Genomic DNA, 26575 nt, shown 5'->3' with positions numbered 1-26575 from the left:
GATAGTCTTCAAACATTTTCTTAGTTTTTTTCAGCTTTTCTTTATTGGTCATCGGTACATACCGCTCTTTATCTGTTTTCCTTCTTTGTTCCTTGGCATCCATGAGATTGCCATCCAAATTGCTTGCATGCATGAGAGTTTTGTATATTATATGAATATGTTGTTGATTAAAAAGCTGATATAAATTTGCATCATAAATAGCTACTTATAAATAAATTTAATTACGCTAGAGATAAGCATCAGAATATATGTGTTGTTTTCATGGTGAGTATCATGTTTTTCCTTCAAGCAATTTAGAAAGCAGAAAAATGATAACACAAACAGATGCAAATCCAACTTATAAAAGAAAAAAAGTTGAACCAAACCCCGCAACTGTGTTCATGTAAATTCGCATAAGCAAACAAATGCATGCATGGAGATAAAAGCTTAGGAGGGACGCGTGCATGCATATCAGCTGTAGACGACAACGATTCCATCAACTGTATCACGCCCGTGACGCGTATCGTTTGGTGGCACCCACCGCTGTCTATTCCTCCAACCTTATCTCCCCAATGCCTTCTTCTCACTCCAGCGAGGGACCATGCGCAACACTCCCACTTCTCAATGGTCGCTGCTTCAACGCCTCTCCCCGCAGCCCAAATCTCCCGAGCCTCCCGAGCGCCTCCTCCTTCCAGCACATGCTCAGCGCCTGATCCACCACCTGTCCCGTGCCTCCGCGCACGCCGCACCATTGGGAACTCCAGCGTCTCCCTGATCCTCTCCTTTCTTATTCTTCCCTGCCTCTGTGCACGCCGCACCACCGGAACTACACCGCCTCCCAGATCCTCTCTCCTCCCTCCTTCTTCCTCTCTTCCTTCCAGTTCTTTCTTTTTTCACTTGGCCATGAGCAGGTGCATGTACGCAGGGAGCCCTTCCACGTTGCCGTCGCGCTGCCGCCACCACCCTCTGCCTCACCTCCATGCGGGAGAAGCTACGACAGCATCATCGACCGTCCTGGGTCGTCCTTCGCCTCGCTCACGTGGGACGCAATGCGGGCGGGAGTGTCGGTGCCGCGAGGCCGCTCGCCAAAAGCATCTGATGTGTGGCCGAGGCATTGCTCCAACGGGCAGGGGGCGCAGTGACGGGGGATGGATGCGGCGGCGACAGTCCCTCTTTGTGGGTTCGTTCTTTACTCCATCTGCATCTCTGTTTTCTTCACTGAAGATATGTAGCCAAGCCAATTGCAATTGAGTTAAAGCAAAGGATGTTTCAAGGGCCTTCCCTGCCAATTCTTTTTGCATTCTCGTGGTAATCCGATTTCTTTGCCGGCGATGCGGCCTCCATCCTACTTCTCCTCTTCAACCGCCCTACTTCTCCTCCACCGTGGCTGGAAAGGAAACAACTGGATAAAAATGAAACAAAGTATCGCGAGTTGAATGCTACAAAGTTGAGGGTCCCTTTTGTAAGAACGAATCATTTCCCAGATCCACTTAAAAGGGGACTGTGGATTCAATTACCAGAAAACTCAAGGGCTTTTTTGCAAAATGCCGACGACGTATGACTTATTAATTATTAGGGGTAGAGGGGTAGATTTTGTCTATATACAAATCATAAAAATGTATTATGACATGAAAAGAAAGCGTATTGTGATGGTGAACCCACGGAGTCAATCCGTGCTTTATTATTAGGGAAAGATCTGAGAGTTAGTAAAATTTTCAAGAAATTCTCTCTTGCTCCACTTAAATTAATTTGAGAGAAAGAAATATTAAGCTCATGATCTTCACTTATATTTGTTTGAGCTTATCAAAAGCAACACATGAAAATTAGTCATAAGTGATAGATATCCAAGAAGGATATTATAAAAACTTTCATGAAGGTCATTGGACAAAATAAACTTGATTCTCAGTAATAGTTTTGAGATATGATGATATGATATGTGAGTCATGTTGATGACTAATTATGCTTTAGTAAGAATATTGGTGTTAAGGTTTGTGATTTCATATGCAAGCACAAAAGTCAATAGTCATGCAATGGAATTATATCCTACTTGTGGTGCATTATTCGGTGTTAATTATGCCTAATGCTCGCTTATGCGATTATTCCTTTCTTGGTTGGTTGCTTCTCAATCTTTTGCTAGCCTTCATTTTGCACTAAGTATGATCACTGCTTGTGCATCCAAAATCCTTTAAACCAGTTTTGCCACATGAGTCCACTATACCTACCTATATGCTGTATTCTTTTGCCGTTCTAAGCAAATTTTTATGTGCCATCTCTAATTTTCAAAATAAATTTCTCTTTTGTGTGCTCGTACCGCTCATGAAACGGTAGGGGTGGCTAATATATTTCCATGCTAGATATGTTATTCTCACGATGAGTGTTTATTCACTTGTCATTGCACGAGGGTAGGACAAAGGTATGAGGGATGCCCAGTCCCGAAATGAAAAATGAATTTACTTTATGTTGTCAAATAGTAAATTCCTTGGAAAGTGTTGGTATGGAAGGCACCAGTGGATACAATTAGCTGATACGTCCATTTGGCATCATGCTTTTATATCGATATTTATTGCATTATGGGCTGTTATTACACATTTTGTCACAATACTTATGCCCATTCTCTCTTATTTCATAAGGTTTACATGAAGAGGAAGAATGCCGGCAGCTGGAATTCTGGGCTGGAAAAGGAGCAAATATTAGAGACCTATTCTGCGCAACTCCAAAAGTCATGACACTCCACGGGAATTATTTTCAGAATATATAAAAAATATTGGGCCAAGAAAGTACCAGAGGGGGCCCACCCACCGTCCACGAGGGTGGGGGCGCACCCTACCCCCCCGGGCATGCCCCCTGCCTCGTGGGCCCCCTGGTAGCCCTCTGATGCCCATCTTCTGCTATATGAGGTCTTCCATCGAGGAAAAACATCATAAGCTAGCTCACGGGACAAAACTCCGCTGCCACGAGGTGGAACCTTGGCGTAACCAATCTAGGGCTCCGGCGGAGCTGTTTTGCCGGGGAAACTTCCCTCCGGGAGGGGGAAATCATCACCATCAATCCTCTCAACGGGAGGGGGTCAATCTCCATCAACATCTTCACCAGCACCATCTCATCTCAAACCCTAGTACATCTCCTGTATCCAATCTTTGTCCCAAAGCCTCAGATTGGTACCTGTGGGTTGCTAGTAGTGTTGATTACTCCTTGTAGTTGATGCTAGTTGGTTTATCCGGTGGAAGATCGTATGTTTAGATCCTTTATGCATATTAATACCCCTCTGATTATGAACATGAATATGATTTGTGAGTAGTTATGTTTGTTCCTGAGGACATGGGAGAAGTCTTGCTATAAGTAGTCATGTGAATTTGGTATTCGTTCGATATTTTGATGAGATGTATGTTGTCTCTCCTCTAGTGGTGTCATGTGAACGTCGACTACATGACACTTCACCATTGTTTGGGCCTAGAAGAAGGCATTGGGAAGTAATAAGTAGATGATGGATTGCTAGAGTGACAGAAGCTTAAACCCTAGTTTATGAGTTGCTTCGTAAGGGGCTGATTTGGATCCATATGTTTCATGCTATGGTTAGGTTTACCTTAATACATCTTTTGTAGTTGCGGATGCTTGCAATAGGGGTTAACCATAAATGGGATGCTTGTCCAAGGAAGGGCAGTACCCAAGCACTGGTCCACCCACATATCAAATTATCAAAGTACCAAACGCGAATCATATGAACGTGATGAAAACTAGCTTGACGATAATTCCCATGTGTCCTCGGGAGCATTTTCCTTCACATAAGAGTTTGTACAAGCTTGTCCTTTGATACAAAAAGGATTGGGCCATCTTGCTGCACCTTATTTACTTTCATTACTTGTTACTCTTTACATATTACCTTATCACAAAACTATCTGTTACCGGTAATTTTAGTGCTTGCAGAGAATACCTTACTGAAAACTGCTTATCATTCCTTCTGCTCCTCATTGGGTTCGACACTCTTACTTATCGAAAAGGCTACGATAGATCCCCTATACTTGTGGGTCATCAAGACTCTTTTCTGGCGCCGTTGCCGGGGAGTGAAGCGCCTTTGGTAGGTGGAATTTGGTAAGGAAAAATTTATATAGTGTGCTGAAATTTACTGTCACTTGTTACTATGGAACATAATCCTTTGAGGGGCTTGCTCAGGGTATCTTCACCCCGACCAGTAGAGCAAAGAGTTGCTCCTCAACCTACCGAACCTACTGAAATTTTTTACTTTGAAATTCCTTTGCGTATGGTGGAGAAACTGCTAGCTAATCCTTTCACAGGTGATGGAACATCACATCCTGATTTGCACCCAATCTATGTGGATGAAGTTTGTGGATTATTTAAGCTTGCAGGTACGCCCGAGGATGTTATCAAGAAGAAGGTTTTCCCTTTATCTTTGAAAGGAAAGGCATTGACATGGTTTAGGCTATGTGATGATATGGGATCATGGAACTACAACCGATTGAAATTGGAATTTCATCAGAAGTTTTATCCTATGCATCCTGTTCATCGTGATCGTAATTATATATATAATTTTTGGCTTCACGAAGGAGAAAGCATCACTCAAGCTTGGGGGTCGCTTAAGTAAATGTTATATTCATGCCCCAATCATGAGCTCTCAAGAGAAATTATCATTCAAAAAATTTATGCTCGGCTTTCTCTCAATAATCGCTCCATGCTCGATACTTCTTGTACTGGTTCTTTTATGATGAAGACTATTGAATTCAAATGGGATTTATTAGAAAGAATTAAACACAATTCTGAAGATTGGGATCTCGACAAAGGTAAGGAGTCAGGTATAATACCTAAGTTTGATTGTGTTAAATCTTTTATGGATACCGATGCTTTCCATGAATTTAGCACTAAGTATGGACTTGACTCTGAGATAGTAGCTTCTTTCTGTGAATCCTTTGCTACTCATGTTGATCTCCCTAAGGAGAAGTGGTTTAAATATAATCCTCCCATTGAAGTAAAAGTAGTTGCACCTATTGAAGTTGAAGAAAAGACTATCACTTATAATGATTCTGTTGTTCCTAGTGCTTATATTGAGAAACCACCTTTCCCTGTTAGAATAAAGGATCATGCTAAAGCTTCAAATGTGCTTCGTAAGAGTAATACTAGAACACCTACACCTTCTGAGCAAATTAAAGTTGAACCTAGTATTGCTATGGTTAAAGATCTCTTGGATGATGATATTGATGGGCATGTTATTTACTTTGTGATGAAGCTGCTAGAATTGCTAGACCTGATACTAAAAATAAACATAGCCCCATTGTAGGCATGCCTGTTATTTCTGTTAAAATATGAGATCATTGCTATCATGGCTTATGTGATATGGGTGCTAGTGCAAGTGCAATACCTCATTCCTTATACAAAGAAATTATGCACAAAATTGCACCTCCTGAGATAGAGGAAATTGATGTTACAATTAAGCTTGCTAATAGAGACACTATTTCACCAGTTGGGATTGTTAGAGATGTTGAAGTCTTGTGTGGGGAAGTTAAATATCCTGCTGATTTTCTTTTTCTTGGTTCCCCACAAGATGACTTTTGCCCCATTATATTTGGTAGACCCTTCTTAAATACTGTTAATGCTAAGATAGATTGCAAAAAGGATGTGGTTACTATTGGTTTGGGGGATATGTCTCATGAATTTAATTTTGCTAAATTTCATAGACAACCTCATGATAAAGAATTGCCTAGTAAAGATGAAATTATTGGTCTTGCTTCTATTTCCGTGCCTCCTAATGATCCTTTAGAACAATATTTGCTAGACCATGAAAATGATATGTTTATGAATGAAAGAAGGGAAATAGATGAAGTATTCTTTAAACAGGGACCTATTTTGAAACACAACTTGGCTGTTGAAATCCTAGGGGATCCTCCTCCACCCAAGGGTGATCCCGTGTTTGAGCTTAAACCTTTACCTGATACTCTTAAATATGCTTATCTGGATGACAAAGAGATATATCCTGTTATTATTAGTGCTAACCTTTCAGAGCATGAAGAAAAGAAATTATTGAAAACTCTGAAGAAGCACCATGCTGCTATTGGATATACTCTTGATGATCTTAAGGGCATTAGTCCCACTCTATGCCAGCACAAAGTAAAATTGGAGAAAGATGCGAAACTGGTTGTTGATCACCAACGACAGTTAAATCCTAAGATGAAAGAAGTGGTAAGAAAATAAATACTAAAACTTCTTGAGGCAGGTATAATTTATCCCGTTGCTGATAGTCAGTGGGTAAGTCATCTCCATTGTGTCCCTAAGAAGGGAGGTATTACTGTTGTTCCCAATGATAAAGATGAATTAACCCCACAAAGAATTGTTACAGGTTATAGAATGGTAATTGATTTCTGCAAATTAAATAAAGCTACTAAAAAGGATCACTACCCTTTGCCTTTTATTGATCAAATGCTAGAAAGATTATCCAAACATACACATTTTTGCTTTCTAGATGGTTATTCTGATTTCTCTCAAATACCTGTGTCAAAAGAGGATCAAGAGAAGACAACTTTTACTTGCCCTTTCGGTACCTTTGCTTATAGACGTATGCCTTTTGGTTTATGCAATGCACCTGCTACCTTTCAAAGATGTATGACTGCTATATTCTATGAATTTTGTGAAAATATTGTTGAGGTTTTCATGGATGATTTCTCCGTATATGGAACTTCTTTTGATGATTGCTTAAGCAACCTTGATCGAGTTTTGCAGAGATGTGAAGAAACTAATCTTGTCTTGAATTGGGAGAAGTGCCACTTTATGGTTAATGAAGGTATTGTCTTGGGGCATAAAATTTCTGAAAGAGGTATTGAAGTTGATAAAGCTAAGGTAGATGCTATTGAAAAGATGCCGTGTCCTAAGGACATCAAAGGTATAAGAAGTTTCCTTGGTCATGCCTGTTTTTATAGGAGGTTCATTAAGGACTTCTCTAAAATTTATTGGCCTCTGACTAATCTCTTACAAAAGATGTTCCTTTTGTCTTTGATGATGATTGTGTAGAAGCATTTGAAATACTTAAGAAAGCTTTGATTTCTGCACCTATTGTTCAGCCTCCTGATTGGAATTTACCATTTGAAATTATGTGTGATGCTAGTGATTATGTTGTAGGTGCTGTTCTAGGACAAAGAGTTGATAAGAAATTAAATGTTATCCAATATGCTAGTAAAACTCTAGATAGCACCCAGAGAAATTATGCTACTACTGAAAAGGAATTTTTAGCAGTTGTATTTGCTTGTGATAAGTTTAGACCTTATATTGTTGATTCTAAAGTAACTGTTCACACTGATCATGCTGCTATTAAATATCTTATGGAAAAGAAAGATGCTAAACCTAGACTTATTAGATGGGTTCTCTTGCTACAAGAATTTGATTTTCATATTATTGATAGAAAGGGAGCTGAGAACCCCGTTGCAGACAACTTGTCTAGGCTAGAGAATGTTCTTGATGACCCACTACCTATTGATGATAGCTTTCCTGATGAACAATTGGCTGTCATAAATGCTTCTCATACTGCTCCATGGTATGCTGATTATGCTAATTATATTGCTGCTAAATTTATACCACCTAGTTTCACATACCAGCAAAAGAAAAAGTTCTTCTATGACTTAAGACATTACTTTTGGGATGACCCACACCTTTATAAAGAAGGGGCAGATGGTGTTATTAGACGTTGTGTACCTGAGCATGAACATGAACAGATCCTACGCAGGTGTCACTCTGAGTCTTATGGAGGACACCATGCTGGAGATAGAACTGCACATAAGGTATTGCAATCCGGTTTGTATTGGCCTACTCTCCTCAAGGATGCCCGTAAGTTTGTCTTGTCTTGTGATGAATGTCAAAGAATTGGTAATATTAGTAGACGTCAAGAAATGGCTATGAATTATTCACTTGTTATTGAACCATTTTATGTTTGGGGCTTTGATTGTATGGGACCATTTCCTTGCTCTAATGGGTATACACATATTTTAGTTGCTGTTGATTACGTTACTAAGTGGGTAGAAGCTATTCCAACTAGTAGTGTTGATCATAACACCTCTATTAATATGCTTAAAGAAGTTATTTTTCCGAGGTTTGGAGTCCCTAGATATTTAATGACTGATGGTGGTTCACATTTTATTCATCGTGCCTTTCGTAAAATGCTTGCTAAGTATGATGTTAATCATAAAATTGCATCTCCGTATCATCCACTGTCTAGTGGTCAAGTAGAATTGAGTAATAGAGAGATCAAATTAATTTTGCAAAAGACTGTTAATAGATCTAGAAAGAATTGGTCCAAGAAACTTTTTGATGCATTATGGGCTTATAGAACTGCATATAAGAATCCCTTGGGTATGTCTCCATATAAAATGGTTTATGGAAAATCATGTCACTTACCTCTTGAACTAGAACATAAAGCATATTGGGCCATTAAAGAGCTCAATTATGACTTGAAACTCGCCGGTGAGAAGAGGTTATTTGACATTAGCTCACTTGATGAATGGAGAACCCAGGCTTATGAGAATGCCAAGCTGTTTAAAGAAAAAGTTAAAAGATGGCATGACAAAAGGATACAAAAGCGTGAGTTTAATGTAGGTGATTATGTTTTGCTATACAACTCTCATTTAAGATTTTTTGCAGGCAAACTCCTCTCAAAATGGCAAGGTCCTTACATTGTCGAGGAGGTCTATCGTTCCGGTGCCATAAAAATCAATAACTTCGAAGGCACAAATCCGAGGGTGGTGAATGGTCAAAGAATCAAACATTATATCTCAGGTAATCCTATAAATGTTGAAACTAATGTTATTGAAACCATCACCCCAGAGGAATACATAAGGGACACTTTCCAGAGCGTTTCAGACTCCGAAAAGGAATAGGTATGAGGTACGGTAAGTAAACCGACTCCAAAACAGTTCTAGTAGCAATTTTTCTCCGTTTTGGAATATTTAGAAAATAGGAAAATAAGAAGCAGTCCGGGAAGGACACGAGGCTTCCATGAGGGTGGAGGGTGCGCCCTACCCCACTGGGCCCGCCCCCTACCTCGTGGGCACCTCGTGTGCTCTCCGGACTCCGTTTTCTTGCACGATACTTATTTTGGTCGGTAAAAATTCATTATATATTCTCCCGAAGGTTTTGACCACCGTATCACGCAAATATCTTCTGTCTTTGTTTCGAGGTGTTTTTTTTGACAGATCTAGATCGCCATGGCGTCTTGAAGTGCCCCCAAGGACAAGTTCTTCGAGAAGGTCATGAACCCCTACCTCGCGGAGGTGCTGCAACACCCTCAAACCATTGAGATGCCTGAGGGGTTGCTGCACATCCGGGATGTTGAGGGACCAAGGAGGACCGGAAGCATGGAGAAAAGACTCGAAGAAATGGAGCAACAAGTTTTCAAGTGCCAGGAGATGGTGGAACATGGACTCGACACCAACCACATAATCATCACGGAGTTCACCAACACCGCCAACTTAGATGCCAGAAACATCGGAGTGACCATCTTCAAGCTTCACAAGAAAATCGAGCATCTCCAAGCCCAGATCTATGACCTGCAAAACCAAAACTGTGAGTATGAATATAGATTCAAGAGGATGAGTTTGGCTGCAAATTCGAGGATCCCGGAGACTCGATCATCCTTCTATGATGGTGAGCCTATGCCTTGGAAGATGGAAGACAAGCCTACATCATCAACAACTCCATCATCACCACCTCCGAGGAAGGAGACATAAACACATGGGTATGGGCACTCCCCTTGGCAACTGCCAAGCTTGAGGGAGTGCCCCGGTATCGTATCACCATCACACTTTTATCTTACCCTTTTCTTAGTTCGATCCTTTTGGTAATATCTTGATCTAGTAGAATAAAGTTTAGTATGATCTAGTTTTGATTTTTGCTTTATGATCCTTCTATGTAATCGAGTTCGTGAGCTATATATATAATAAAGACTAGTGTTGAGTCAAGGGCTTTGCCATCTTGCTATGATCTTGAGGGTATAAAAAGAGAAAGAATAAAAAGAATTAAAGAGATCATATGGATCTTATGGAGATTAATGACTTCACATATAAAGAGTATGATGAATAAAAGTTGTTGAGAGTTGACAAACACAGTTTTGCCCATCGTTGCAATTAGTAGGAAGTAATAAAGAAAGAGAGGTTTTCACATATAAATATACTATATTGGACATCTTTTATGATTGTGAGCACTCATTAAAATATGACATGATAAAGAGTTGATGTTGGACAAGGAAGACAACATAATGGGTTATGTTTTCTTACATCTGAAATAAATTATATTGTCATGAATCATCCAACATGTTGAGCTTGCCTTTCCCTCTCATGCTAGCCAAATTCTTTGCACCAAGTAGAGATACTACTTGTGCTTCCAAATATCCTTAAACCCAGTTTTTCCATGAGAGTCCACCATATATACCTATGGATTGAGTAAGATCCTTCAAGTAAGTTGTCATTGTTGCAAGCAATAAAAAATTCTCTCTAAATATGTATGATTTATTAGTGTGGAGAAAATAAGCTTTATATGATCTTGTGATGTGGAAGAAATAAAAGCGACGGACTGCATAATAAAGGTCCATATCACAAGTGGCAATAACATTCTTTCGCATTAAGATTTTGTGCATTCAACCATAAAAGCACATGACAACCTCTTCTTCCCTCTGCGAAGGGCCTATCTTTTATTCTTGTCTATTACTTCATATAAGAGTCATGGTGATCTTCACCTTTCCTTTTTACATTTTATCCTTTGGCAAGCATAATGTGTTGGAAAGATCCAGATATATATAGCTAATTGGATGTGAGTTTTCATGAACTATTATTGTTGACATTACCCTTGAGGTAAAAGGTTGGGAGGCAAAACTATAAGCCCCTATCTTTCTCTGTGTCTGATTAAAACTTCATACCCATAAGTATTGCGTGAGTGTTAGCAATTGTGAAAGACTAAATGATAGTTGAGTATGTGGACTCGCTAAAAAGCTCTTATATTGACTCTTTCTGATGTTATGATAAATTGCAATTGCTTCAATTACTGAGATTATAGTTTGTTAGTTTTCAATGAAGTTTATAATTCATACTTGAAACTGTGAATGAATTGTTACTTTAGCATAAGAGATCATATGACAATATATATATATATATATATGTTGCTGTTATAATAATGATCATGATGCCCTCATGTCCGTATTTTATTTTATCGACACCTCTATCTCTAAACATGTGGACATATTTCTCGATATCGGCTTCCGCTTGAGGACAAGCGAGGTCTAAGCTTGGGGGAGTAGATACGTCCATTTTGCATCATGCTTTTATATCGATATTTATTGCATTATGGGCTATTATTACACATTATGTCACAATACTTATGCCTATTCTCTCTTATTTTATAAGGTTTACATGAAGAGGGAGAATGCCGGCAGCTGGAATTCTGGGCTGGAAAAGGAGCAAATATTAGAGACCTATTCTGCGCAACTCCAAAAGTCTTGAAAATCCACAGGAATTATTTCCAGAATATATAAAAAATATTGGGCAAAGAAAGTACCAGAGGGGGGCCACCCACCGTCCACGAGGGTGGGGGGGGCACCCTACCGCCCTCGGCGCGCCTCCATGCCTCGTGGGCCCCCTGGTAGCCCTCTGATGCCCATCTTATGCTATACGAGGTCTTTCATCGAGGAAGAAATCATAAGCTAGCTCACAGGACGAAACTCTGCCGCCATGAGGCGGAACCAATCTAGGGCTTCGGCGGAGCTGTTCTGCCGAGGAAACTTCCCTCCGCGAGGGGGAAATCATCACCATCGTCATCACCATTGATCCTCTCAATGGGAGGGGGTCAATCTCCATCAACATCTTCACTAGCACCATCTCATCTCTAACCCTAGTTCATTTCTTGTATCCAATCTTTGTCCCAAAGCCTTAGATTCGTACCTGTGGGTTGCTAGTAGTGTTGATTACTCCTTGTAGTTGATGCTAGTTGGTTTATCCGGTGGAAGATCATATGTTCAGATCCTTTATGCATATTAATACCCCTCTGATTATGAACATGAATATGATTTGTGAGTAGTTACGTTTGTTCCTAAGGACATGGGAGATGTCTTTCTATAAGTAGTCATGTGAATTTGGTATTCGTTCGATATTTTGATGAGATGTATGTTGTCTCTCCCCTAGTGGTGTCATGTGAATGTCGACTACATGACAATTCACCATTGTTTGGGCCTAGAGGAAGGCATTGGGAAGTAATAAGTAGATGATGGGTTTCTAGAGTGACAGAAGCTTAAACCCTAGTTTATGAGTTGCTTCGTAAGGGGCTGATTTGGATCCAAATGTTTCATGCTATGGTTAGGTTTACCTTAATACTTATTTTGTAGTTGTGGATGCTTGCAATAGGGGTTAATCATAAGTGGGATGCTTGTCCAAGGAAGGGAAGTACCCAAGCACCGGTCCACCCACATATCAAATTATCAAAGTATCGAACGCGAATCATATGAACGTGATGAAAACTAGCTTGACGATAATTCCCATGTGTCATCGGGAGCGTTTTCCATCACATAAGAGTTTGTATAGGCTTTCCCTTTGCTACAAAAAGGATTGGGCCATCTTTTTGCACCTTATTTACTTTCATTACTTGTTACTCGTTACAAATTACCTTATCACAAAACTATCTGTTACCAATAATTTTAGTGCTTGCAGAGAATACCTTACTGAAAACTGCTTATCATTTCCTTCTACTCCTCGTTGGGTTCGACACTCTTAATTATCGAAAAGGCTATGATAGATCCCCTAAACTTGTGGGTCATCATTAGCCATGGAAAGTTAAAGTATGGTGGACAAAGCAATAAACTTCAATTTCTGTTTGGGAACCGCCTATGATATATCTAGCATGGAAAGTGTTGGGAGCTGTAAGTCATTTTCGTTAGTTGGAAAAGTATGCCTCTCAAAATGTTTTTATCTCTAAATTTTCGCTTTGAACTCTAGCACCTCTATAAATCCCTACCCCTCTATGAAAGGCCTTTCTTTTACTTTATGCATTTTTTATTTTTGTATTTGAGTCTCGATCTTCTGTTATAAAAGCACGTACTAGGAGGCACTATGATCGTACTTGAGCATTGGGTGTTGTTAATATGCGAGTGTGTTTCATCAATGGATCAATGATTGAGCATGATGGGCTAGGGATAGCTTATTTTAGCGTTGATATTTTGAAAGACATGGTTGATAGTTGATATGCTTGAGTATTTAAGTTATCATGTCAAAACTAGACTATTGCTTCAAACAATATAAATGTCCAAATGTCCATGCTATAAAGAAAAGAATATGATATGACATGTTAGGCAACATTCCACATCAAAAATTCTGTTTTTATTATTTACCTACTCGAGAACGAGCAGGAATTAAGCTTGAGGATGCTGATACGTCTCCAACGTATCTATACTTTTTTATTGTTCCATGCTGTTATATTATCAATCTTGGATGTTTTATAATCATTTTATAGTCATTTTATATCATTTTTTGGTACTAACCTATTGACATAGTGCCAAATGCCAGTTGCTGTTTTTCGCATGTTTTTACATCACAGGAAATCAATACCAAACGGAGTCCAAACGCAGCGAAACTTTTTGTGGGTTTTTGGGACCAGAAAACATACAATGGGCCGAAGAAGCACCTGGGAGCTGCTCTGAGGGAGCACAACCGGCGCGCCTGGAGGCCCAGGCGCGCCCTGGTGGGTTGTGCCAACCTCGTGTGCCCCCCGGACCGCCTCTTTACTCTATAAATACCCGAATATTCCAGAAACCCTAGGGTAGTCGACAAAAATCAATTCCAGCTGCCGCAGAGTCCAGAACCACTAGATCCAATCTAGACACCATCACAGAGAGGTTCACCACTTCCATTGGTGCCTCTCCGATGATGCGTGAGTAGTTCTTTGTAGACCTTCGGGTCTGTAGTTAGTAGCTAGATGGCTTCTTCTCTCTCATTTGATTCTCAATACAATGGTCTCTTGGAGATCCATATGATGTAACTCTTTTGCGGTGTGTTTGTTGGGATCCGATGAACTTTGAGTTTATGATCAGATCTATCTCTTTTTATCAATGAAAGTTATTCGAGTTTATTTGATCTCTTATATGCATGATTGCTTATAGCCTCGTATTTCTTCTCCGATATTTGGGTTTTGCTTGGCCAACTTGATCTATTTATCTTGCAATGGAAGAGGTGCTTTGTAGTGGGTTCGATCTTACGGTGCTTGATCACAGTGAAAGAAGGGGAACCGACACGTATGTATCGTTGCTACTAAGGATAAAACGTTGGGGTCTGTTTCTACATAAATAGATCTTGTCTACATCATGTCATCGTTCTTATTGCATTACTCTGTTTCTCCATGAACTTAATACACTAGATGCATGCTGGATAGGGGTCGATGTGTGGAGTAATAGTAGTAGATGCATGCAGGAGTCGGTCTACTAATCTTGGATGTGATGCCTATATAATGATCATTGCCTGGATATCATCATGATTATTTGAAGTTCTATCAATTGCCCAATAGTAATTTGTTTACCCACCGTTTGGTATTTTTCTCGAGAGAAGCCACTAGTGAAACCTACGGCCCCCGGGTCTCTTTCTCATATTATTTGCCTTTGATATCTATTTTCCTTTGCTTTTATTTTCAGATCTATTAAACCCAAAAATACAAAAATACCTTGCTGCAATTTATTCTTATTTATTTTATTTGACGTTCGATCTATCAATCTACTACAATTTATTCGCGTCCGTTTGCCAATTTCTGGCGCGGTTACCCGAGAGGGATTGACAACCCATTTAATACGCCGGGTTGCGAGTATTTGTTATTTGTGTTCAGGTACCATTTACGTATTGTTGCTTGGTTTTCCTACTGGTCCGATAACCTTGGTTTCATCACTGAGGGAAACACCTACCGTCGTTGTGCTGCATCATCCCTTCCTCTTTGGGGAAATACTGACATAGCTTCAAGCCGCATCATTGGGAAATTGATAAAACTTCAAATACTCACGACGATATCCACGCAACGATCATTATATAGGCATCACGTCCAAGATTAGTAGATCGACTCCTGCCTGCATCTACTACTATTACTCCACAGATCGACCGCTATCCAGCATGCATCTAGTGTATTAAGTTCATGGAGAAACGGGGTAATGCAATAAGAACGATGACATGATGTAGACAAGATATATTTATGTAGAAATAGACCCCATCTTGTTATCCTTAATAGCAACGATACATACGTGTCGGTTCCCCTTCTGCCACTGGGATCAAGCACCGTAACATCGAACCCATCACAATGCACCTCTTCCCATTGCAAGATAAATAGATCAAGTTGGCCAAACAAAACCCAAATATCGGAGAAGAAATATGACGCTATAAGCAATCATGCATATAAGAGATCAAAGAAGACTCAAATAACTTTCATGGATAAAAATATAGATCTGATCATAAACTCAAAGTTCATCGGATCGCAACAAACACACCATAAAAAGAGTTACATCATATGGATCTCCAAGAGACCATTGTATTGAGAATCAAAAGAGAGAGAGGAAGCCATCTAGCTACTAACTACGGACCTGAAGGTCTACAAAGAACTACTCACGCATCATCAGAGAGGCACCAATGGACATGATGAACCCCTCCGTGATGGTGTCTAGATTGGATCTGGTGGTTCTGGAACTTGCGGTGGCTGGAATTGATTTTCGTCGACTCCCCTAGGGTTTCTAGAATATTGGGGTATTTATAGAGCAAAGAGGCGGTTCGGGAAGCCACCGAGGTGGGCAAAACCCACCGGGGCATGCCTGGGCCTCTAGGGGCGCCTTGGTGTCTTGTGCTCACCTCAGGACCCCTCTTCGGTACTTCTTTGGCCCACTGGATGTCTTTTGGTCCAAAAAAATCCACAAAAAGTTTCGCTGCGTTTGGACTCCGTTTGATATTGATTTCCTGCGGTGTAAAAAACATGCAGAAGAAAGCAACTGGCACTGGGCACTATGTCAATAGGTTAGGCCCAAAAAATGATATAAAATGACTATAAAATGATTGTAAAACATCCAAGAATGATAATATAACAGCATGGAACAATAAAAAAGTATAGATACATTGGAGACGTATCTGCATCCGCAAGCTTAATTCCTGCTCGTCCTCGAGTAGGTAAATGATAAAAACAGAATTTTTGATGTGGAATGTTGCCTAACATGTTCCTCTCATATTCTTTTCTTTTATAGCATGGACATTTGGACTTTTATGTGGTTCAAAGCAATAGTCTAGTTTTTACATGAGACTTAAATAGTCAAGCATATCAACAAGCAACCATGTCTTTCAAAATATCAACGCTAAAATAAGTTATCCCTAGCCCATTATGCTCAATCATCGATCCATTCATGAAACACACTCGCATATTAGCTACACCGAATGCTCATGTACGATCATAGTGCCCCTTAGTTGGTGCTTTATAAGAGAAGATGGAGACTCAAATTAAAAATAAAAATTGCATAAAGTAAAAGAAAGGCCCCTCGTAGAGGGAAGTAGGGATTTGTAGAGGTGCCGGAGCTCAAAGCGAAAAAGATAGAGATAAAAACATTTTGAGAGGCATGCTTTCCCTGTACGAGAACGATCGAGTAGTTCCCAATACTTTCCATGCTAGATATATCATAGGTGGTTCCCAAACAGAAATTAAAGTTTATTCCCTTTTCAACCATACTTTCACTTTCCATGGCTAGCCATATGCACGGGTTCCTTCCATACCAACACTTTCCAAGGAATCTATTATTTGACAACATAAAGTAAATTCATTTTTCATTTCGGGACTGGGCATCCATAATACCTTTGCCTTAGTCTCGTGCAATGACAAGTGAATAAACACTCATCATGAGAATAACATATCTAGCATGGAAATATATTAGCCACCCCCTACCGTTTCATGAGCGGTACGAGCACACAAAAGAGAAATTTATTTTGAAATTTAGATATGGCACATACAAATTTGCTTAGAACAGTAAAAGAATACCGCATATAGGTAGGTACAGTGGACTCATGTGGCAAAAGTGGTTTAAAGGATTTTGGATGCACAAGTAGTGATCATACTTAGTGCAAAATGAAGGCTAGCAAAAGATTGAGAAGTGACCAACCAAGAAACAAAACATCTCATAAGCGGGCATTAAGCATAATTAACACCGAGTAATGCACCACAAGTAGGCTGTAATTTCATTGCATAACTATTGACTTTCGTGCTTGCATAGGGAATCACAAACCTTAACACCAATATTCTTACTAAAGCATAGCTACCCATCAACATGACTCGCATATTATATCGACATATCTAAAAACTATTACAAGGAATCAAGTTTATTTTGTCCAATGATCTTCATGAAAGTTTTTATTATATCATCCTTGGATATCTGTCACTTTGGGACTATTCATATGTTGCTTTTGATAGTTCAAACAAATCTGAGTGAAGAACATCAGCATAATAATTTTCTTCTCTCAAAATAATTTAAGTGAAGCAAGAGAGAATTTCTTAAAAAAATTACTAACTGTCAAATAAATCTAAGTGAAGCATGGGAGAATTTCTGCAAAAATACTAAAGCATACCGTGCTCAAAAAGATATAAGTGAAGCACTAGAGCAATTCCGTAGCTCATAAAGATTTAAGTGAAGCATAGAGAGCAATTCTAACAAGTCATGGCATAATTTTGGCTCTCTCAAATAGGTGTGTCCAGCAAGGATTCATGACTTATAACACAAAGCAAAACAAGCAAAGACTCATATCATACAAGACGCTCCAAATAAAACGCATAATATGTGACGAATAAAAATATAGTTTCAAGTAAAATACCGATGGTTGTTAGAAGAAAGAGGGGATGTCACTCGGGGTATCCCCAAGCTTAGTTGCTTGATACTTCTTGAATATTATCTTGGGGTGCCATGGGCATCCCCAAGCTTAGCCTTTTGCTGATCCTTATTCCTTCATCCATCGTAAAGTCACCCAAAACTTGAAAACTTCAATCACACAAAACTTAACAAAACCTTCGTGAGATCGTTAGTATAAGAAAGCAAATCACTACTATAAGTACTGTTGCAAACCCATTCATATTTTATTTTTGCATTATATCTACTCTATTCCAACTTTTCTATGGCAAAAACTCTTCAAATAAAACCATAGAATCATCAAAACAAGCACACAACGCAACGAAAACAGAATCTGTCAAAAACAGAACAATCTGTAGTAATCTGGAGATTTCGAATAATTCTGTAACTCCAAACATTATGAAAAATTAGGAAAACATGAGATTGGTATATAAATCTTCTGCAGAAAGAATCAGTATTTTATCGCTCTTCTGTTAAAAATAAAAATTATTTTCGCGAGCGCAAAAGTTTCTGCTTTTCAGCAACATCAAATCAACTATCACCCAACATGATCCTAAAGGCTTTATGATACGAACCCAATGTATGTATAATTTTTGATTGTTCCATGCTATTATATTATCTGTTTTTGATGTTTAATAGGCTTTAATATGCACTTTTATATTATTTTTGGGACTAACCTATTAACCGAAGGACCAGTGCAAATTGCTGTTTTTTTTGCCTATTTCAGTGTTTCGCAGAAAAGGAATATCAAACAAAATCCAAATGGAATGAAACCTTCGCAAGGATCTTTCTTGGAACAAACGCAACCCAAGAGACTTGGAGTACAAGTCTGGAAGTCCGCAAAGCTTCCACGAGGCAGGGGGCTCCCAGGGGCTAGGCGCGCCCCCACCCTCATGGGCCCCATGAAGCTCCACCGACGTACTTCTTTCGCCTATATATACCCATGTACCCTAGAAACATCCAGGAGAGACACAAAACCACTTTTCCACCGCCGCAACCTTCTGTACCCGTGATATCCATCTTAGGACCTTTTCCGGCGATCTGCCGGAGGGGGATTCGATCTCGAAGGGCTTCTACATCAACACCATAGCATGTCCGATGATGTGTGAGTAGTTTACCACATACCTTTGGGTCCATAGTTATTATCTAGATGGCCTCTCTCTTTGGTTCTCAATACAAAGTTCTCCTCGATGTTCTTGGAGATCTATTTGATGTAATACTCTTTTGTGGTGTGTTTGCCGAGATCCGATGAATTGTGGGTATATGAATTTGATGATCTATGAATATTATTTGGTTCTTCTCTGAATTCTTATATGCATGATTTGATATCTTTGCAAGTCTCTTCGAATTATCGGTTTAGTTTGGCCTACTAGATTGATCTTTCTTGCAATGGGAGAAGTGCTTAGCTTTGAGTCCAATCTTGCGGTGTCCTTTCCCAGTGATAGCAGGGGCAGCAAGGCACATATTGTATTGTTGCGATCGAGGATAATTTATATCATATTGCTTGAGTTTATCCCTCTACATCATGTCATCTTGCCTAATGCGTTACTCCGTTCTTATGAACTTAATACTCTAGATGTATGCTGGATAGCGGTCGATGTGTGGAGTAATAGTAGTAGATGCAGAATCGTTTCGGTCTACTTGACACAGACATGATGCCTATATTCATGATCATTGCCTTAGATATCATCATAACTATGCGATTTTCTATCAATTGCTTCGGAGTAATTTGTTCACCCACCGTAATATATCCTATCATGAGAGAAGCCACTAGTGAAACCTATGGCCCCCGGGTCTACTTTACATCGTATAAATTTCCGATCTATAGTTCTAGTTTATTACTTATTTTGCAATCTTTATTTTCCAATCTATACAACAAAAATACCAAAAATATTTATCTTATTATCTTTCTCATATCTCACTTTTGCAAGTGGCCGTGAAGGGATTGACAAGCCCTTTATCGCGTTGGTTGCAAGGTTCTTGATTGTTTCTGCAGGTACTAGGTGACTTGCGTGTAGTCTCCTACTGGATTGATACCTTGGTTCTCAAAAACCGAGGGAAATACTTACGCTACTTTGATGCATCACCCTTTCCTCTTCAAGGGAAAACCAACGCATGCTCAAGAGGTAGCACTTTACTTGGCACAAACACTATTTAAAACACAAAAAACACAATCATAATAGTAGCATAATTGTTCAAACACTCAAGAACAGAAAGAAAAATACAAAAAATATATATTCATTGGGTTGCCTCCCAACAAGCGCTATCATTTTGTTTCCCTAGCTAGGCATAATATTTCAATGATGCTCACATGAAAGATAGTAATTGAAACATAAAGAGAGCATCATAAAACATGTGAAAAAAACACTTAAGTCTAACATACTTCCTATGCATAGGAATTTTATAAGCAAACAAATTATCAAGACAAGCAACAACTAGCATATGCAAGGAAGAAGAAAGAAACAATAGCAATCTCAACATAACGAGAGGTAATTTAGTAAATGAAAATTTCTACGAACATATTTTCCTCTCTCATAATAATTACATGTAGGATCATAATCAAATTCAACAATATAACTATCACATAAAATATTCTCTTCATGATCCACATGCATGCAAAGTTGATGCTTGTCAGGGGACTAATCCACGAACACCTATGGGACCGGTGGACCGAGTCCCTTTCGGTTCGGCAGGGGCGAGGGTCGCACGAAGAGCGGATTGAGGCGAAGCACACGAGCAGTTTACCCAGGTTCGGGCCGCACGGATGCGTAAAACCCTACTCCTGCTTTGTGGTTTGTATTGAGTTCTTGCTCGGGAGCGGGGAGTGCTACAGTACCCCCCAGCAGCTAACGAGACCGAGCGTGAGTGTTCTCTCTCCCCCCCTCTACGTTGCGCATGGGCCTCCTTTTATATGCTCAAGGGGTCACCGACAGGTGGCAACGTAGACAAGGGTAAAAATGGAAAGGTGCTGCGGTTGGTACAGCTACCTGCTACAGTGTATCATACCTAACCCTGACGGCAGGGACAAGGGCATTAAATGCCCGTCTGCGTCGCCTAAATAGTGCAAAAGGGACCGTCAGGGACGCTTATGCTCGCCACGATGGCGATCTTGTCAGCGCCGCTTGCCACCGCGCACCGCAGGCTGCACAGCCTCCCTCCACGTACGCCTGGAAGGGTCCCAGAGCGACACGTTGGTGGATGTGCTGGAACGCGGGCAGAGTGGTGGCTTGCCGCGGCAAGCGCCTTGCCGCGGTTGTTGTCTTGTCGCGCCCGGGAGCTTGTCGCTCACCGGGCCTTACCGGGACGCGTGGCGCGTCGCGGCAAGCTCCTTGAGATGCCTTGGTTGGCCTTCCCGGCAAGCTCCTCTTGCCGGGGTCTTGAGGTGCCTTAGTTGGCCTTCCCGGCAAGCTCCTCTTGCCGGGGTCTTGAGGTGCCTTGGTTTGGATACTTTGTCCTTGAATGGCTCCAAAGGAACCACGGAGGACCTTGGCGGTCACCCGGCAAGCCTTGCCGCGGGATGCTGCGACTGCCCGTGCACAAGTTCAGGATACTAGGGTACCCCTACTCTAGTACACCGACAGGAGCCCCCGGGCCTGGGCCATACACGATGCCGAGCGTTGTTGGTCCAGGCCCAAAACAGGGCACGGGCACGCGCGGCCTAGGTTACGCCGTATCTCTCCCCGTATCCACCGCGCCCTCCCCGAACAGCACGCGTCGAATGCGGCATCATGGGAGAGATCGTGGGTGGTTTCTTTATTCGGAAATGCGGAACGTCCGCCCCTCCCTCTTTATAAGCAGGGGAAACAGGGGTAGTTCGCCCATTCGCCAGTTGCTGCTTCAATCTCGGAAATCTCCGCCGCTCCCTCATCTTCCCAAAGCCGAAAGAGAGCAACGCTCCGCCCCCATCGCCACCAGCACCACCAACGCCGTCGACCTCCTCCATCACTTCCGCCATGGCTCCAAAAGCCGACAAGGGGAAGGTTGTGAAGTCGACCGAGGCGCAGCGCCTTGCGGCGCTGCGAAAGGAGCGGGCAGTCTTCCCCCCCAAGCTCGCCGCGAGGGAGCTGAGGGAGAACTACTACCTCTTCTGGTCGACGGAGACGCGAGCGCATCCGCGCACGAAGGTACTTCCAGCCGCCGCTTGGAAGAGGGCTCCAAACGGATATCCTTTCTTCGCCTTGTTCTTCTACTACGGGCTCTGCCCGCCCTTCTCTGAGTTCTTCTGTGACATTATGAACACCTACGGGTTCCACCTCCTTGATTTCACCCCCAATGCTGTTCTGACCATGGCAGTTTTCGCACATCTCTGCGAAAACTTCGTCGGAGTCCATCCCAATGTAGCCCTTTTTCGCCACTTCTTTATGCCCTGAGTAGAGAGAGGAGAGCCTTTATCCGGCGGAATCGCCTGGATCTCGAGGGCCGGAAAGAAGGACACTTATCTGGAGGGAGAGTTCCGCGGCAAGTGGGAGGAATGGAGAGCAGACTGGTGCTGGATTGACGAGGAGAACCCGCAGCCGTTTACCACCCCGCGCCAAACCCCAGTAGCATGCCGCAGCGATTGGAGTGACGTGGCCCTGGAAGACGATAGGCTGAAGATTGCCGTCACCCGGATCCTACGCCTCAGGCTTGCCGGGCTCACTGTAGGCGCTGTTGGCGCAGATTTTCTTCGTCGCCGCATCGCCCCCTGCAGGAATGGGGGAGACCCGCCTAGGAATTCAAGAATGCGGCGGACATCATGAGGCTGTGCCTGGGCCTCAACTTCAACTTCACTGTTCTGGAGCATAACGCGATGCTCCAGGAGCTGTTCAAGTACGACCCTCAACATCCCGAAGTGTTCAGGTTGCCGGGGGGTGTCATTCCGCTGTGTAACAACTCCACGCTCGACCGCATCCGTGCAATGATGCCGCTGTGCGACTCGCATGGAATTGTCCCAACTTGGCAAGAGCCTGCAGACGACGTCGTGCAGCAATTCTTTGATGGCTTGGTAGAAGTGTCGGTCCGCCCCGACGAGAAGGACAGCCTCACCCGCGACACCACCGATGCGGAGATGACACGCATCGCCACTAGGCTGGAAGAGGCGGCGGCAGCCGCAGCCGCGGGCGAATTTGGATTCACCATGGAGGAGGCAGATGCAGTAGAGGCGGGAAGCCATGCCGAGCGAGAGGAGCCCGTCGGCGAGAAAGAACTTGCCGGGCATGGCGTCGAGTCGAGCGAGCCCGCCAAGGATACGAGCGGCTCGCTGGAGATCAACTCCTCTTCCTCCTCATCTTCAGGCAGCTCGCCGCAAGCAGAGCCTCCATCTCCACCAAGAAGGCGTCTCCGCAAGGCCGAGGACGTAGCGGAGCGGCAAGCGAGTCAACAGCTGCCGCGCCGCGTGACACGCTCCACCGCGGCAAGCACTGTTGCCGCGGGAGCACCTCACGCTATTGCGGCAACTGGAGCGGGGTCCTCCCGGACCACCGCTTCTGCTCCTGCCGCTTCTCACGCCGCGGCGGCAGCCGGAGCGGGGTCGTCTCAGACCACCACCACTGTTCCCGCCAAGCGGCCAAGGGAAACCACTCCTCCGCCTCCTCGCGCCGGACGTGAGCCGGACTTCGACTTCTCCGCGTTCAGCTCCGACGAGGAAGAAGAAGAAGAGTAAGATTCTCTTGTTGTACTTGCAGTTCTTCAATTCTTGCTATTTGTCTTGTATCTCATTTGCTTTACTCTGGACTCGTTCCTCTTTAGGACTCTGGCCCAGAGAGCAGCGAAGAGAGCCAAGGTCCCGGTGATTATCATCAAGGACGAACCCACTGCGACAGCAGGGGGTGCGTCCGAGACAACCTTGCCGGACCCGGCAACTTTTCTCCAAAGCAGCCCCCAGCGTAAGTATATGGTTCACTTTCCGCTGTCAGGCGCTCATGGATACTCTTTCTTTGCTGACATCTGATTGTTGGTTTGTGTAGGAGCAGAGCAACCTCACCAGGAGCGCCCGGAGGCCACCCCCGAAATGCCAAGGAAGAGTCCTCCGGCAAGGGAGAAGTCTCCGGCAAGGGAGAGCTCTCCGGCAAGGGACAGCACCAGCGGCCCTCCGGTGGCGGGGACCACGACCGCAGAACCCGGTACAGGTAATCCTCTTGCTTCAAAACTTCCCTTGGGTTCTTCTTCTTTTGATCTTCTTTTTTGGATGTTGGCTTGACTCTTCTCCCTTTTCTGGCTATCAGACCTATCTGCTGCTGACGATCCCGCCGGCGCAGAGGCCGCCAAAGCTGCCGCCGCAGAAGCAGGCGGGGGGTCTGGCGATCGCACTGACGGCCCTGAGGCCGCAGGAGCGCCAGGCGCTACGTCGACCGCCGACCCGTCCGCCGCTGCCGCAGCGCCAGGCTCCAAAGAGCCCCAGCCAGGCGTCTACTTGAAGGCCGGCAATGGCGTCTTCATCAACCTCCCCTGGGCGTCAAGCTCCAGGGCGCCGGTCGAGGGAGAGAGCTTTGACGGAGAGGTGCTCGCCTCCGCTGGGCTGACGCTGGTTGATGCGCCGAGCAGCAGCAGCGGCGAGCCTGAGGAGGAGCGGTTGCTGCGGAAGCTGTTGTCGCTCTATCGCGCGCGGCAAGCCAAGCTGGAATCTCGCGAGGCGCTTGTCGCGAAGGCAGGAGCGGACATCGAGAAGCACGCAGAGGAGCTTTGGAGTCTCCACCAGGAAGCTCTCTGGTCACTGGCAGAGGAGCGGGAGCAACTCGCCGAAGAGCAGAAGGACTTCTTCCTCGAGAAGGCCGAAGTTGAAGAGCAACAACGGCTTGCCGCTGAGAAGCTATCTGCGCAGGAGGGCGAGCTGGCGTAGCGGAAGGTTAACCTCGACAGCCACGAGGAGGAATTTGCCGCGCATGAGCAGAAATTCGGCGGAGCCCTTAAGCAAGCAGAGGATGCTGCCACAGCCGCCGAGGCCGCCAAGAAGGAACTGGAGACCAAGGTGGCACAGCTGGAGGCCGATCTCAAGGCGAGTGGCGAAGAGCTTAGCGCCGCCAAGGACTCCAACGCAAATCTTGAGCTGAAGCTGACCACTTTGACCAAGACGCTGGACGGCGCCAAGGAGCAGGAGGTGGCCTTGAAGGAGGAGATGAAGGCCGACAAGGCGCTGCTGGAGAGTGCTGCCGCCGCCCAGAATGCTTTTAGGGAGAATGTGGAGCACTGGACGGAGGGTCTCGTGAATGTTGCCGCCGACGTTGACAGGGAGCTGGCGCAGCTGGGGATGGAGGACCTCGGGTATCCTTCCGACGAGAACCTCCAACCCAGCGCCAAGCTCATCTTGTTCTTCAAAGGTGTGGCGACGGCCCTCCAGCCACTCCGGGAGAGGATCCCAAAGCAGCTGGCCGACGAGTTGCGCAGCTCTTCAAAAGGTGATGGTGAAGGTGGCCTTCCGCAACACGGGCCTCAACCTCACCAACGTCCTCAAGACCCTGCCGCCAGATGTTGATCGGGAGGCGCTCAAGACCCTTGTCGCACCCATTGTGGACAAGGTGAGCGGGATCAAGAGGATTGAGGGCGATTGTGTAGACTAGGCCACCCGTTTTCTTCTTTTCTTGTCGCTGCTGGTCATGTTATGAGAACAATCTGTTAGAGCCGTGACAAGCTACCTTGTAATATAACTCTATTCCGGGTAATGATTGCAATGTTATTCCCTTTACTTGACTCCTCCCTTTGTATGTTTTTGCCCTACGCTTTTAGGGAACTTGCCGGTGCAGGCACCTTAGCCGCGAGCGCTGAGTGCGAGACGTCAGCAGCCTGCTGGCGGTGCCGTTACCGACAAGAAACCTTGTCGCAACTAGTCGCAGCTCACTTAAGTTGTTGAGCGGACTCGAAACAAAGTAAGGGCGCAACTAGCTACGAATTGGTTCCTCCGCGCACAGGTTTTCCATACAAAGTGCGTTCGTTCAAGGGAGATAACTTAATTTTTTTTAAAAAAAATCTGATTGCTCAAACTTTGGCAACTTATCTTTTCTGTTGTTTGCTTCCCGGTAAGGCGAAACTTTCTTGAACGAGGCCTGGTCCATACCATTATCTTCTCCTTTCCCCCCGGCAAACTTGTGGGCGAGGGAACCTTCCTTTCCTTGAGAAAAAAGAAAGAAGAGAAAATAAAGATATGGAGCCTTACGGCTCGTTATTGCTTACCGGGGAGTAGGTGCTGCACAAAGTGTCAGATCACATATGCAAAAACTAGAAAGCATGAAATTGACAAGATGTGCGGAGCACATGAGCTTTACTTATGCACGGGGTCTGCGCCCAGCTTTGTACAAAGGATTATATGCAACAACAGCAAGACTTGTACAAAAGGTGGTTGCCGGAACAAGTTCCGGCAACCGCGCCTTACGGGTAAAACTTACGAACATGCTCAATGTTCCAGGAATTGCTCACCGGAATGCTATCTTCGGTCTCAAGGCGGACAACGCCAGGCCTAGTGACTCGTTTCACCCAGTAAGGGCCTTCCCATTTCGGCGTCAACTTGTTGGAATTCTTGGCGGACTGAACGCGCCGAAGAACAAGGTCGCCTTCCTTGATACTTCTGGCGTTAACTTTGCGGCTATGGTAGCGGCGCAAAGCTTGCTGGTAGCGAGCAGCTCGTACAGCAGCCTGAAGACGGTCTTCCTCAAGGAGCAGCGCGTCATCTTGTCACAGCTGCTCTTGCTCAAGCTCATCATAAGCGAGCACTCGAGGTGACCCGTATACAAGTTCCGTGGGGAGAACTGCCTC

The 26575-nt window shown here is 43.7% G+C and overlaps 1 long non-coding RNA gene across 1 annotated transcript; it reads left to right on the top strand.

The window, feature by feature from the left end:
* Positions 1 to 502: 502 nt before the first annotated feature.
* Positions 503 to 3340, top strand: LOC147970603 (uncharacterized). The gene is made up of 2 exons (XR_015604118.1): positions 503 to 1159; positions 2610 to 3340. It is a non-coding gene; the product is annotated as an uncharacterized LOC147970603 (long non-coding RNA).
* The last annotated feature ends 23235 nt before the right edge of the window (positions 3341 to 26575 follow it).

This window comes from Triticum urartu, chromosome 5A (genome assembly GCF_056163025.1).
Source record: "Triticum urartu cultivar PI428250 chromosome 5A, HENAU_Tu73, whole genome shotgun sequence".
In the NCBI taxonomy this organism is placed as follows: domain Eukaryota; kingdom Viridiplantae; phylum Streptophyta; class Magnoliopsida; order Poales; family Poaceae; genus Triticum; species Triticum urartu.
This window is presented reverse-complemented; position numbering and strand designations above follow the sequence as displayed.